This window comes from Aythya fuligula, chromosome Z (genome assembly GCF_009819795.1).
Source record: "Aythya fuligula isolate bAytFul2 chromosome Z, bAytFul2.pri, whole genome shotgun sequence".
In the NCBI taxonomy this organism is placed as follows: domain Eukaryota; kingdom Metazoa; phylum Chordata; class Aves; order Anseriformes; family Anatidae; genus Aythya; species Aythya fuligula.
In genome coordinates, this window is record NC_045593.1 from 19,199,796 (window position 1) to 19,212,171 (window position 12,376).

A 12,376-nucleotide genomic window follows, 5' to 3' on the forward strand; every position below is an offset into this window, starting at 1 on the left:
ATTTGAAATACACTGTGATACCAAGCAGCCTTTTGAGAAGGATGGAAACCAGATTTGTGTGGTATGTTTTTGCCTTTGACAGACATGTAATGTACTCTTCTGGTATCTCTTGTGGAAAAGTTGCTTTCAGAGCAAGCTTGGTGGCTTGTCTGTAAGAGTTTCCCAGACTTACAGAAGCTATGTAAACAGACATTAAGAGTTTTACAAAGAGATTTTCATAAAGTTGCTTTTTCCTTGATTTTTTTTTTATTTACCAGCTACAAGGATGTGTGTCACTGCCCCATAGGAAAATGGTAAATAGTAATTTGTAATGTCTTGAACAGCTGAACAAGCTTACAAGCTTCTCTTGTTTGCAGGTATTCAGCACACGATGCCAACTGCTATTTTTTGTATGGTCTTCCCTCTTAGTATAGGGAAATAATACTTACCATCTGTGCTTGCAGGACTGAAAGTTTAATGTGAGTATCAGAACTGACTGGGCAGTACTATGCAATTTGTTATTGTGGTTGAGCATGCTGCTGTTCTTTCTGTATTTCTTTGAAAAATATTTACTTAAATACCTATTTAAAAATACTTTTTGTGGACTGTGGTTTTACTGCTACATATTGTACAGAAAAGTTTTAATTGTAGATACACCTTCACTTAACTTACTGTAAGCAGTGGATGTCTGTTAACTTGAAGTCTTGAGTACAATGTCCTGGGTGGCACAACTCCTTTTTCTGACAAGTCTTCTTGAGGATCTGTGTATCCATTCTGAATTTCAGGTAAGAAATCGGGGGTGCTTTTGATTTGTTGGTAGGAAATGCATATGAGCAGTAATTTCTGGAGGAAACTGTACAGTTGTTTGCTTTTCAGAGAAGTAGAAGACAAAGTAACTACAGTCATGGGTCACATTTATCCTAGAGCAAACCTATGAAGGGAACTAACTTAGCCTTAGTTCTAGACCTGTTGTTCAGGCTTACATTTTATGTGTAGCTTCTGAAGTAATTATTAGAACAGCTTTTAGTACATATTACAATTCATCAAATACAGTGTCTCAAATTACTCCTACAAGAAACAGGTGTATGGAACTCACAAGCTTTTCTTAATTTTTTTAAAGCAAGAGTATTCATCTTTTTTTAATTCAGCATGGGTGGAAAGAGGGGGAGGGAATAGAAAAATCAGTCTTTTTTTTTTTATTATTTAAATAAACCTTTATGTAGTTAAAAACTGAAAAATGAGAATGTGTGCACACTTTCACTATGTTTACAAGACAAATGGTTGCCAATCTGTGTCAGTTCTGTCCTTCCGTAGATTATTTTGCATCTTGTCATTCCATGCAGTAGCTTTCTTGGTTAATTTTCTCATGTTTCTGGTTTGAAAAAAGAATAAAAGGTTGAACAGAACAACTGCTTGAACTTGCTGGCATGTGGTCCTGAAGTAGTGTGTCTGTGTTTTTTGAAAGATTATACATTGAGCTACATTATTCCCTTTTCTTCTGCTTTAGGTGGATGTAGATGTTCCATAGGGTAACTAAAATATTAACCAAAATAATTCATATAAGGCAAAAAAGTTCTAACCAGCTAACTCTACCAGGGTAACAGTTCGTAGTTTATTAAATACTGTGTGCATAAATTTAGAGCCAGTTGTAAAGTCTCTTGGGAACACTTGAAGGCATAATTTTTGCAAACATTTAGATGTTTAGAATGCACTTCTATAACTGTAAATAAGCTTAAATAGTATTCTTCAGCAGAGACCATCTCACTGTGGGCAAGGCAGACTTTTTTGCATATTTTTTGTGAAACAATTTTTCTTACCTGTACTTCCTTCAACTTGAATCCCTGCATGTTCAGAACTACCTGTTTCATAAGGAAATGTTTCTTCTAAGGCTGTTTCTTCCATTTAAGTAGCTTTTGGAGGTGGCAGGAGTTGCCACAAGAAAACGCTTTGTTTTGCAGTGTGTTTTTTTTTGCCTGCCACATCATGTAAAAAATGTTCTGTTCATTTTTTTTGGCTCAGTGTTGATACAGCGTTTGTCATCTAGGGTCAGTTTATTCTATGTGGTCCTGAAGTTGAAGGCATGACTCCTGTTTACAGATCTTGCTGCTGCTTGGGTTACATGAAAGGATCGTGTTGCTTCTCTTGTATGAGAAGTGGTATTTTGGGGTGTGAGTGCTTGCTATGGGGAGCTCAGAAATGATAGGTAAGCCTTCAAAGACTTCAATATACTTCTGTTGAGAGAATCTGGGGAAGGCTGGCTTATGCCAAACCTTGATAGAGACAGGTATTTTCAGCCCCTTAGCCTCAAGTTACTATTTTCTCAAGCAAGCTACATGGTCTGTTTTGAAAGTCGTAGGACTCATTTAAAAAAAAAAATAAAAATATTCATCAGAATAGAACAAATGAGTAGAATTTTTCAAGGTAGCACCCTTCCGCATCTACACACTGCTGCCAATGAATTCTCCAGTTTTCGTACGCCTCCAGGAATGCCTGGACCGGAATGCTGTTTTGCTCCCTCATCACGGCCTCTTGAAGCACCTCTACTGATGTGTGATGCTTCCCCTTGAGCGTTGATTTTATTCTTGGGAATAGAAAAAAGTCTGGTGGGGCCAAGTCGGGGCCGTAGGGGGGCTGAGGCAGCGTTGCCACCTTGTGCTGGGCAAGATACTCCACTACGCGTACCGCTGTGTGGCTCGGCGCGGTGTCATGGTGCAGCTGCCAATTGTTGACAATGGCTGGGCGGACATGAGCCATGCGTTTTCGCAGTCTTGTGAGGACTTCCACGTAAATTTTTCACTCGCGACACATTTTCGTTGGTCTTGCTGGTCGAAGGGCATCCAGAGGGGTCGTTGTCTTCCACTCTTTCCCTCCCTTCTCAGAACAGCTTGTGCCACTCAAAAACACCCTATCTACCCATGGCAGCATCACCGTAGGCCTCCTTAATCATGTCGTGAGTCTCTTCGCCCGTTTTACCAAGCTTTACACAAAATTTGATCGCGTATCGCTGCTCCAGTAAACGCTACATGATTCTCCATGATGAGGCGTTTCGACAGGTGTTCACAGTACAAGCAACCTGCTCTCTTCAACAGCCAATAGCCGACTGCTGATTTTTCCCAGTGTTCCCAATATCCCCTCCACCGATCCTGCACACGCAGACCGCCTCTCGTCCGCCCGTTCGCCCAGGAAAAAGCCAGTCCTACTACTTTCAGAACAGACCATGTATCTTTTCCCTCATTTTGCTCCTGTAGGAAGAGCAAGTGGCATGGGTATCATGAAGTGTCAAAGTTTTAGTGTGTAGGGGAGAGTCCAGTTGCCCTCCAGGTGGCAGTCAGGATGAATGCTCTTTAAATATTTCACTGAACTGATTGAAACCTGAGAACAATGTAGTTACAATTCCTTTTAGTTGCACCTGCTCTTGGCAATGATACCATAACCTCAGAACTTTGTACAATTTTTCCCTGGCATTAGCTCCATACTTGCATAAAAAAATGCTCCTTGCATTGGAGAGAGTAGTTCAAGATTAAGCTGGAGGCTTTTGACAAAGTGTTGCAAAGGGCCATCAAACCTTCCCTTCAGGAATTTTGAATACAGTTTATTCTTAATTCTATCAAATTGTCCCTTATTAATGCGGTGCCTGAACTTTTTTCTCTGTGAGATGATTTTCGCAGTCTGAGAGGACTGCAGTCATGAGGGTGAATACGAAGAAAAGGCTGTAGAGGTGACTTGTGAGAGGTGTGTTTCGACTGTGGATCCCAGTCAGAACATCAGTTCTAGAAGTGGGAATCAACAGGTGGAGTTTCTTTGTAGAGCTGCAGAGTGAAAGGGAAGCAGCAGTAGAGAGAGCTTTGCACAAGAGCTAGCTGTGATCAACAGGACTCTCTATCTTTTCTGAAACAAGTACTGGCTCTATATCTGGTATAAATAACAGTCCCTGTAGACAGTTTCTATTCAGCTGTTAGACAGCTACGGGTGAGGATGTTGGATATCCTGTGAAGCAGTCTGTGAACTCCTAGAAAGGCGGTGGGCTGGGACACAGATATGTGATCTGGTCCTTTAAATGTAGAAAGCATTACAATGTACGCATGTTCTTTGTTTCTGGTCAGTCTGTGATGATTGGTGTCATTAAGTGACTTTCCAAATGTGACCCCGTTAATCAAGCCCCTGCTTTTTCATTGCTGCTTTTTGTTTGTTTGTTTTCTGGGATGCCTGGAATGATTCATACGATTGTATTTTATATGGTTAAAAAAGCAGTACAAAACAGATGACTGCACAGCACTGTCACGCTTCTGCATTCTACTGCTTTGCAGTAGGAACAGATGAAGAGTCCTGCATCCAACGATAAAATACATTTTCAGGGTTCAGCTCTTGGACTTACACCCTAGACATGCTTGAGTGCTGTACTGATAAAAAGTCTTGCTTTTCACAATGTGGACTCTACAGTGATACAACACTGGAATCTGAACCTCGCTGGTGTGCAGCTGTGGTTGCAGCCAGTACCGTCCATGTGTTATGAGTGTTCTGTCAGTACACGGTAACTCAACTACATCCCCCCCAGTTCTCTGTAATCAGGGTGCAGATTTACAAATTAAGATAAGGAATGGTATCTTAAAAGTAGCAGGCACAATGTTTTTGGGAATTAATGATCGTGACTCAAAATGGTATGAGGCAGTGAAGTATCCAGGCAGGGTAGAGCCCTGAGCCACATGGTCCACTCTGAAGTATTGCTTTGAGCAAGACATAGAACTGGGATGTCATGACATGCTCTCCAATGTAAATGGAGAGAGGAGGGCCCAAGATGACACATTTTCCTGCTCTGTAACCTAAGCTTGGCTAAGAAAATGAGAGAAACATTGCCTCTGAATCGACGGAGGTTAGTGACCTAGCTTCTGCCTGCTTGGACTATGTTCCTGTTCAGCCCTGCTCTGGATTTTCCATGCAGGACCTTCCTGGCCTATCCGTGAAAGCTGTAGCTCCCAGATGGAGCATTTTGCACAGCTTTGGCTCTGCTGGTTGGGAAACATCAGGACACTTCTGAACCTTCTGTGGTCGGGGTCTGGGAGCACTGGGAAATGTCTAGCAGCACTCTGAGGAACCTGAGCATGCCTGTTAGTGAGTCTGTCCCGGTGCCCGACCACTGGGTGCAGACCCAAACCCCTAACCCCTAGCCTGACCCTCCCTTGTCCCAGCTCCATGCCGTTCCCTCGGGTCCTGTCGCTGTCCCCAGAGAGCAGAGCTCAGCGCCTGCCCCTCCGCTCCCCTCGTGAGGGAGCTGCAGGCCGCCATGAGGCCTCCCCTCAGCCTGCTCTGCTCGGGGCTGAGCACACCAAGGGACCTCAGCCGCTCCTTGTATCTCTTAGCCTCCAGACCCTTCACTATCTTTATTGCCCTCTGGATGCTCTCTAGCAGCTTTCTTACATCCTGGCACCCAGAACTGCACCCAGTGCTGGAGGTGAGGCTGCACTAGAGCAGAGCAGGACAATCCCTTCCCCCGACTGGCCATGCTGGGCCTGATGCACCCCAGGGCACGGCTGGCTCTGGCTGCCAGGGCACGCTGCTGGCTCATGTTCAGCTTGCTGTCGATCAAAACCCTCAGGTACCTTTCTGCGGGGCTGCTCTCCAGCATCTTGTGCCCCAGTCTGTACGTATAGCCAGGGTTGCCCCGTCCCAGGTGCAGAATCCTGCACTTGCTTTTGCTAAGCTTCATGTGGTTGGTGATTGCCCAGCTCTCCAATCTGTCAAGAGGGACACAGAACTGCTCCCCAGTACAAGAGGGGCGTGGAACTTGTAGGCAGGGTTCAGCACAGAGCCGTGGAGATGATGAAGGAATTGGAGCATCTGTGTTAATGTGGAAAGACTGAGCTGGGCCTGGTTAGCCTGGAGAAGAGGAGATTGAGAGGGGATCTTACCAACCTCTTAAGTACCTGAGGGAACAATGTAGAGAGGATGGGGCCAAACTCTTCTCAGTGGTGGCCAGTGATAGGACGAGGGGCTATGTGTATAAACAAAACCACAGAAGGTTTCATCACTGCATGAGGAAGAACTTCTTTATGGTTTGGGTGACAGAGCACTGGAACAGGCTGCCCAGAGAGGTGGTGGAGTCTCCTTCTCTGGAGATAATCAGAACCTGCCTGGATGCCAGACTGTGTAACATGCTCTAAGTGACCCTGCTTGAGCAGGTCTCTGAAGGTCCCTTCCAACCTCAAACATTGTGATCCTGTGATGAATTATTACCTTATGACCCCTGCAATTTCCAGTAACAACAGAAGTGAAGAAGAGTAGGGAGAGACTCCTCTGAGTTGAGGATATGCTTGTAGTCTTCGAGTTCAACTGAAGTGGTGCATCCAGCAAAGGATTTTTAGGGCAGTCAGAGAGACAGAGCAGGTAACAGTAGTCCGGAGAAGTGTAGTTTGGATTTTGTTTTCTAAATTAAGGTAAGATTTGCTTTTTATGGAAAAACAAAACATTAAAAACCAAACAAAATTGACAGCATGTGTTCTTCAGATGGTAATGGAATGCCAGCTTAAGTATTAATTATGTCCAATTCTTATCACTAACAGAAAATGTAAATTAGTGCTTTACAGCCTTTGATCTGTAGCTTCTGTGGACTATTATCTGCAAATTCTTTAGACCTAGTCCATAGCTGGGAAAAGCAGGCCTTCTGACAGTATGTTAAAATTTGATGATGAAGGACTGCATCTCTGCTAAGGGTATAGGAATTGAAGGATTGAAAGCTGCTGTGTAGCAGTTCAGACTGCTGGATAGTTATAATAATCTATCCTTGAAAGTACAGATTATTTCAAGTCCTTCATAATATTTTGGGACATAAAAAGCAAACCATAATAAGCACTTTATAAGTACTCAGTTCCAAAAAATGCTTTTTAAATTACTTTGTTTTCTTGCAAAGTTTTTTTAATTAAAAATATTAAAATTTGATATAATTTTATTTAACATTTTTTTCCCAGTTTTTATTTGCAAACTTTTTTTTTTATTTAAAAAGTACTAGAAAATGGAAATGCCTTCACTGATCTCAGTCAGGGGCAGAAAGTAAAAAGCAAACTTGTCAGACACGTTGACCTGGTTTCAGCTGGGATAGAGTTGATTTTTCTTCCTAGTAGCTGGTACAGGGCTGTATTTTGGATTTAGGGTGAGAACAACACTGATAACACTGACATTCTAACTGTTGCAGAGCAGTGCTTACAGAGCTGAGGATGTTTCAGCTCCTTTTGCTGCCCTGCCAGCAAGGAGGCTGGGGGTGCCCCAGGAGCTGTGAGGGGACACAGCCAGGACAGCTGGCCCAGGATGACCAGAGGGATGTCGCACACCGTGTGGTGCTGTGATCAGCAATATGAGCGAGAGCTGGCCAGGGGTACATTTTGTGCAGAGACCTGCTAGGCATTGCACAATGGTTGGTGAGCAGTCGCTTTGTGCATGACTTGTTTTTTTCCTTATTAAACTGTCTTTATCTCAACTCACAAGTTCTTGTACTTTGTTATTATCAGTATTCTCCCCCATCCCACGTGGGGAGAGAACAGTTGTGTGGTGCTGTTGGGCAGCTGAACCCCACCACACTGCTCTCACTCCCCCTCCTCAAAGGGATGGGGAAAAAATAAAGTGGGGATGGAAAAAAAAGCCTCACAGGTTGAGATAAGGTCAGCTTAAATAAAGGAAAAAGTTAAACAAACAAAAAAACAAAAAAAACCAAGACTGTGCAAAAATAAAAGAGAAAATAATTATTGTCTACATCCCATCAGTGAGTGATGTTTTGCCATGTCCTGGGAAGCAGGGCCTCAATACATGTGGCAGTTGTTCAGGAGGACAGACATCTTCACGACAAGGTTGAAAAAGCCCTCCAAGATCATCTGTTCCAACCATCCCCTTACCACCAATATCACCCACTAAACCACAGCCCTCAGCACCACATCCATCCTCTCCTTGAACACCCCCAGGGATGGTGACTGCACCACCTCCCTGGTCAACCCACCCCAATGCCTGACTGCTCTTTCTGAGACGAAATGTCTCCTAGTTTTCAACCTAAACCTCCCCTAACTTTTTGGAACTACAAGTTCAGTAGTACTGGAAATAAAAATACTGCTTTCCATTTTGATGCTCTTTATTTTCAAAGTAACCCTATGGCCTTTAGCACCTCTGAATGTAGTGAGTTTGGCTTTTCATTAAGCAGAAGTGAAAATGTTATGATGAGGAAGTAGTATTTACAGGAAATGCTTTGTTTTTAAGGGATTCGGTTCTCTGTTTAGACAGTTAACTGGACAAATCATTTAGGAGCCAGACACCAATTAAAATGTCTGTCTTCCTCTTAAGCTAAGTAGTTTTAGAAATCTGACTCATCTGTCAGAACTTGATTTCCATACATAAAATGAAGAATAGTGTTTTCTTTGGAACTTGGCTCTAGAGGGACCAGTTGCCTGCTAATGTTGTTTAAGAAAACAACGGACAGCTACTGTAGTTAAACAATTTGAGTACTAGCTTGTCATCTTCCTCTACTCTTCTAACTGAAGGATGGACCTATTTACAGAAAATGGGATGATTACTTAAACTGTGTTTTTTTTTTTTTTTTTTTCCCCTTGGAAAGATGAATGAGGTTTGAACTGAAAAAGCGAACTTCGATTTTGGCGTTGTTTTTGTTCTCATTTACCGCTAGCTAGTGGGGAGCTGGTTTACCAAATAATTCTTTGTCTTGATAAATCTTAAACTCAGCAACAACGAATATCAGAAATAAACAGCTGTCCCCTCCAGTTCAAAATTATATTTTTTGTCCCTTAAGGCTGTTGCCGTATACCATTTAAAACCGTATAGAGGCAGATACTGTCCTTGCAGCTCCATTCCATGGGCTTCTCAGTCTACACCTGTCTGTCATATAATAAGCTGAATTATGCTAAAGGAAGGACACGGTTTTAATTTAAGGAATTTTGCATTTCAAGGTCCCATTGACCGTGAAAAGGTCTAAGTTATTCTAAGTTACTTTTCCCTGGAGTTTTCTGAGCCTGTACTATAAGCTTTTTCTGTACTGGTTGGTTTAATAGTCTCTTCAGAGATCACTTCTAGAACTCAAATATACTTTTTATTCACGTGTACTGTCATCTAGGCTGATGAATTTGTATCAGATGCTAGCAGAGCCACTTTTCTTTGGGAATTTTTCCTGTGTACAAAGACTGCAAGCACAGTATATACAACTTAAGAGCGTGAAACGTTTGTTGGAAAGTACGTGCACTAGATAACAAGAGGCATGCTAATCATTGCTAAATGTTGGTGTGCCCCTAGTGAGACACCAGTCTGTGCTCATTAGGCAGTTGGCAAGTCGGTGAAGAAGTCTCTTTACCCCTAGGAACAGGCTGATCTGTTTTGCTGAGTTACCTCCTGCTGATTCTCATTTCTTAGCATTTCATAGGTTTTTGTCTTGCCAGTGTTCTCCCTCAGTAATCCTTGAGCTGCTAACTACTGCTTTCTCAGCAACTGCATTTTGGCATCCTTCAAACTTCCTTATCTTGTGTGACTTTCACATACATTTAACGAGATTTCTCAGTAATGGTAAGCTGTGCGTCAGTTCAACTCCAGGCTGGGAATTAAACACTCCTGAATGCAAGTGCTGCCTAAAGTTAGCAGACAGCAAAGCCCAAAATAAGCAGCAGTGTGACCTAGTGCAAAAACCAGTATACAAGCAGATACAAGTACTTGTGTTTGAAAGCTTAAGGTGAAGATTGTCTGCAATGCTCAATGGTTCAGTGCTGTCCTTTCAGGTGGACTGCATTATAGCTCTGAAAGAAGACAAAAAGAAAGCTGTCTGCTGTCTGGACAATTGCCCACCCAGCCTGAGCCTTACAGATGTGCTAGGTAGCCACAGCACGAAACATTTTGAGGCACTTTTAGGTATTCTTGGTAGGATTTTATTTAGTCCCTATCCTGATACTGATAAGGCTGCATGTAATTGCTCAGCTCCCTGAGAGTACCCAGTGCTTCTGCACCTCCGTGTGTGCTTCTGCTGCTGCTCTTTTAGATGTGAGGATAGCGTCTGAGAGACCTACTGCTGCAGTCTTACCTGTCATCTCAATGGGAATAACACTAAACTGAATAAATAGTTTGCTTAGTACTATGGATACTGTATGGTACCATAATTTTATGGAGCTTGTTGCAACTCACTAAAATGCTGCTCTGACAGACCATGGAGACTGCCATGAGGAAGAATGGCAACAAAAATACCTGGTCTCACCAGAAAGATTTTGTCCTGACTCCTATTATCAGTATCCATACAGGGAGATGTGAGCTCAGATTTTTCCAAGAATTCTCTGAGAACTACAGATAGATAAAAATAAGTCATTCATATCAGACACTTCTGAAACTGGACTGTTCCAGTAATGTGATGTTGGGGAGTGCCTGTACTGTCTCAGACAATTTAGGTTGGTCACGCTTGTTTCTGTAATCCCACCTCACAGTTTATTTTTATGAAGACTAGTTGTACTTCCATTTCCTGTTCGTTGGTCACCAGGATGTACCCCAGACTTTTGCAGGATCAGAAATTGATTATTTAAGCGTCTTTACTTCTTCATGTTTTCCACTCCGAAGAGTTTCACAAAGTGCTTTGGAGCAGTGCCAGCGTACGGCAGCTAAGGTCAGAATACAAGGTTTTCTCTTCCCTAATCCTTCTTTCTCCCACCTTTCCTCGGCCCCAAGCTCAGGTTGCCCACGGGCTTTAGCGACCTTCTGCTCCTGTACAGGTTCTCAGTGGGCTGCTGGGAAAATCTCGTCTGCCACAGAGGAGTTCCTCCTTTGGGCCTCGATGTTTCTTATGCTGCTTCTCACTCTTTTTGTTCCCTATTCTGCCTGCACGATGTTTTTGTCCTTTCTTAACTGTGCTTACCCAGAGGTGCCACCAGCTTGGCTGATGGGCTCAGCTGTGTGCCCCTAATGTCATCGTGCCCTTGCAGCCCCCCACTACCAAAACCTCGGTGTTGCAGAATACATCCTGGCCTGAAATAGAATAGTGAAACCAGGAGTCACATCATTTCAGGGGAACAAAACTTCTGCCTTTTAGTGCCAGCTGAGCAAAGAGCTTTGCTTCACAAAGATTCAAGAGTTTGCAAATCTGGTAAGTATCAGAACTCGCCTTTTAGGAATCTATTGTGGCGCTTGGAAATTGTTTATATCTTGTCTGTGTGATACTGTGCTTTCTACCATTTAATCTGGAAAACTGAAGCTCAATAGTTCATGTTCCCTTTGAAAGATGCTAGCTCTGGAGATAACATACATGTCTATTCTGACGCCAGGCATGGTGTGTAGAGAGGAATATCTGCATAACAAGCTGTTCTCGGCTATGAACCCTTTTCATTTTTTGGCCTTTGAAATGTGTGTTTTTGAGAACCTTGCTTTTAATGCTGGAGGCTGTTACTTGTAGATGGGCTGCCTTTGCTGGGAGTAATTTTTGTTCATTGTGGTCCTCAGGAATCTGAGCTTGTTGTGGTCTCACTAGGGGAAAATCAGAGGAAATGGCGTCTTGTAATCCTGCCATGAAAGTCACACGAGATTCTCAGTAATTCCCTTAGTCTGCTTGTACAAATGGGTGTAATTATATTTCTCCACCTTGGTAATTGTAGTAAAAGGTTTGGGAAACCTGAATTACTGTAGGATGAAAACATTTAAAACATTTCTGTAGTAAGCCTCCAAAGGCAGGACTCTGGAAATAAAACGCCCCTTCTTTGCCAGCATTTTAACAGAATGCAGTTACAGCTGATGTTACGGTGTTGCAATACTGTAAAGGAAGATGTGACGGGAAGGAAGTATTGCAAAGTTCCTTATTCTGAAATGGATAACGGCTTTGCGGCCTTCTTAGGAAAACACCTGATTCTTTTCTTGAGGAATGAATCTTCTCTAGAACACAGATTAAGAACATTTGCAAATAATTAAATTCATCTAGAATTGTAAAATCTTTCAGCGTGAGTTCAATACGGGCAGTTGATAGTTGTCATAGCAATTATCGTTTCCTATCCATCCTGTTAGGTTTGGACAACTTACATATCTCCTGCTAAATGTAAGTCAAAGTAAAATGTTACAGGTGTGTATATTGTTGTTGCTTAATCAAAATTAAATCCAAGGACATCACTAACTCTTCACTCCTTAAATGTAGCCTTACATCGGAAAACAACTGTCATCAGTACTGTGTGATGACAGTAGATTTCTGATAATGAATGAGATATTTACTGAAAAACAGTTTGTAATCAACTGAAGTACACCACATTTGACTGCTTTCAGTGAGTTTTCATCCTCCACACGAGTTAAATCAGTGGGGAATAGACGGGCACTCATGGTTTTTATGCCACTGCAGAGCCACACACAAATAAGACAATAAAAGTCAGTACCCAGCCCTTCCTCTTTATGTTTAGGGGAA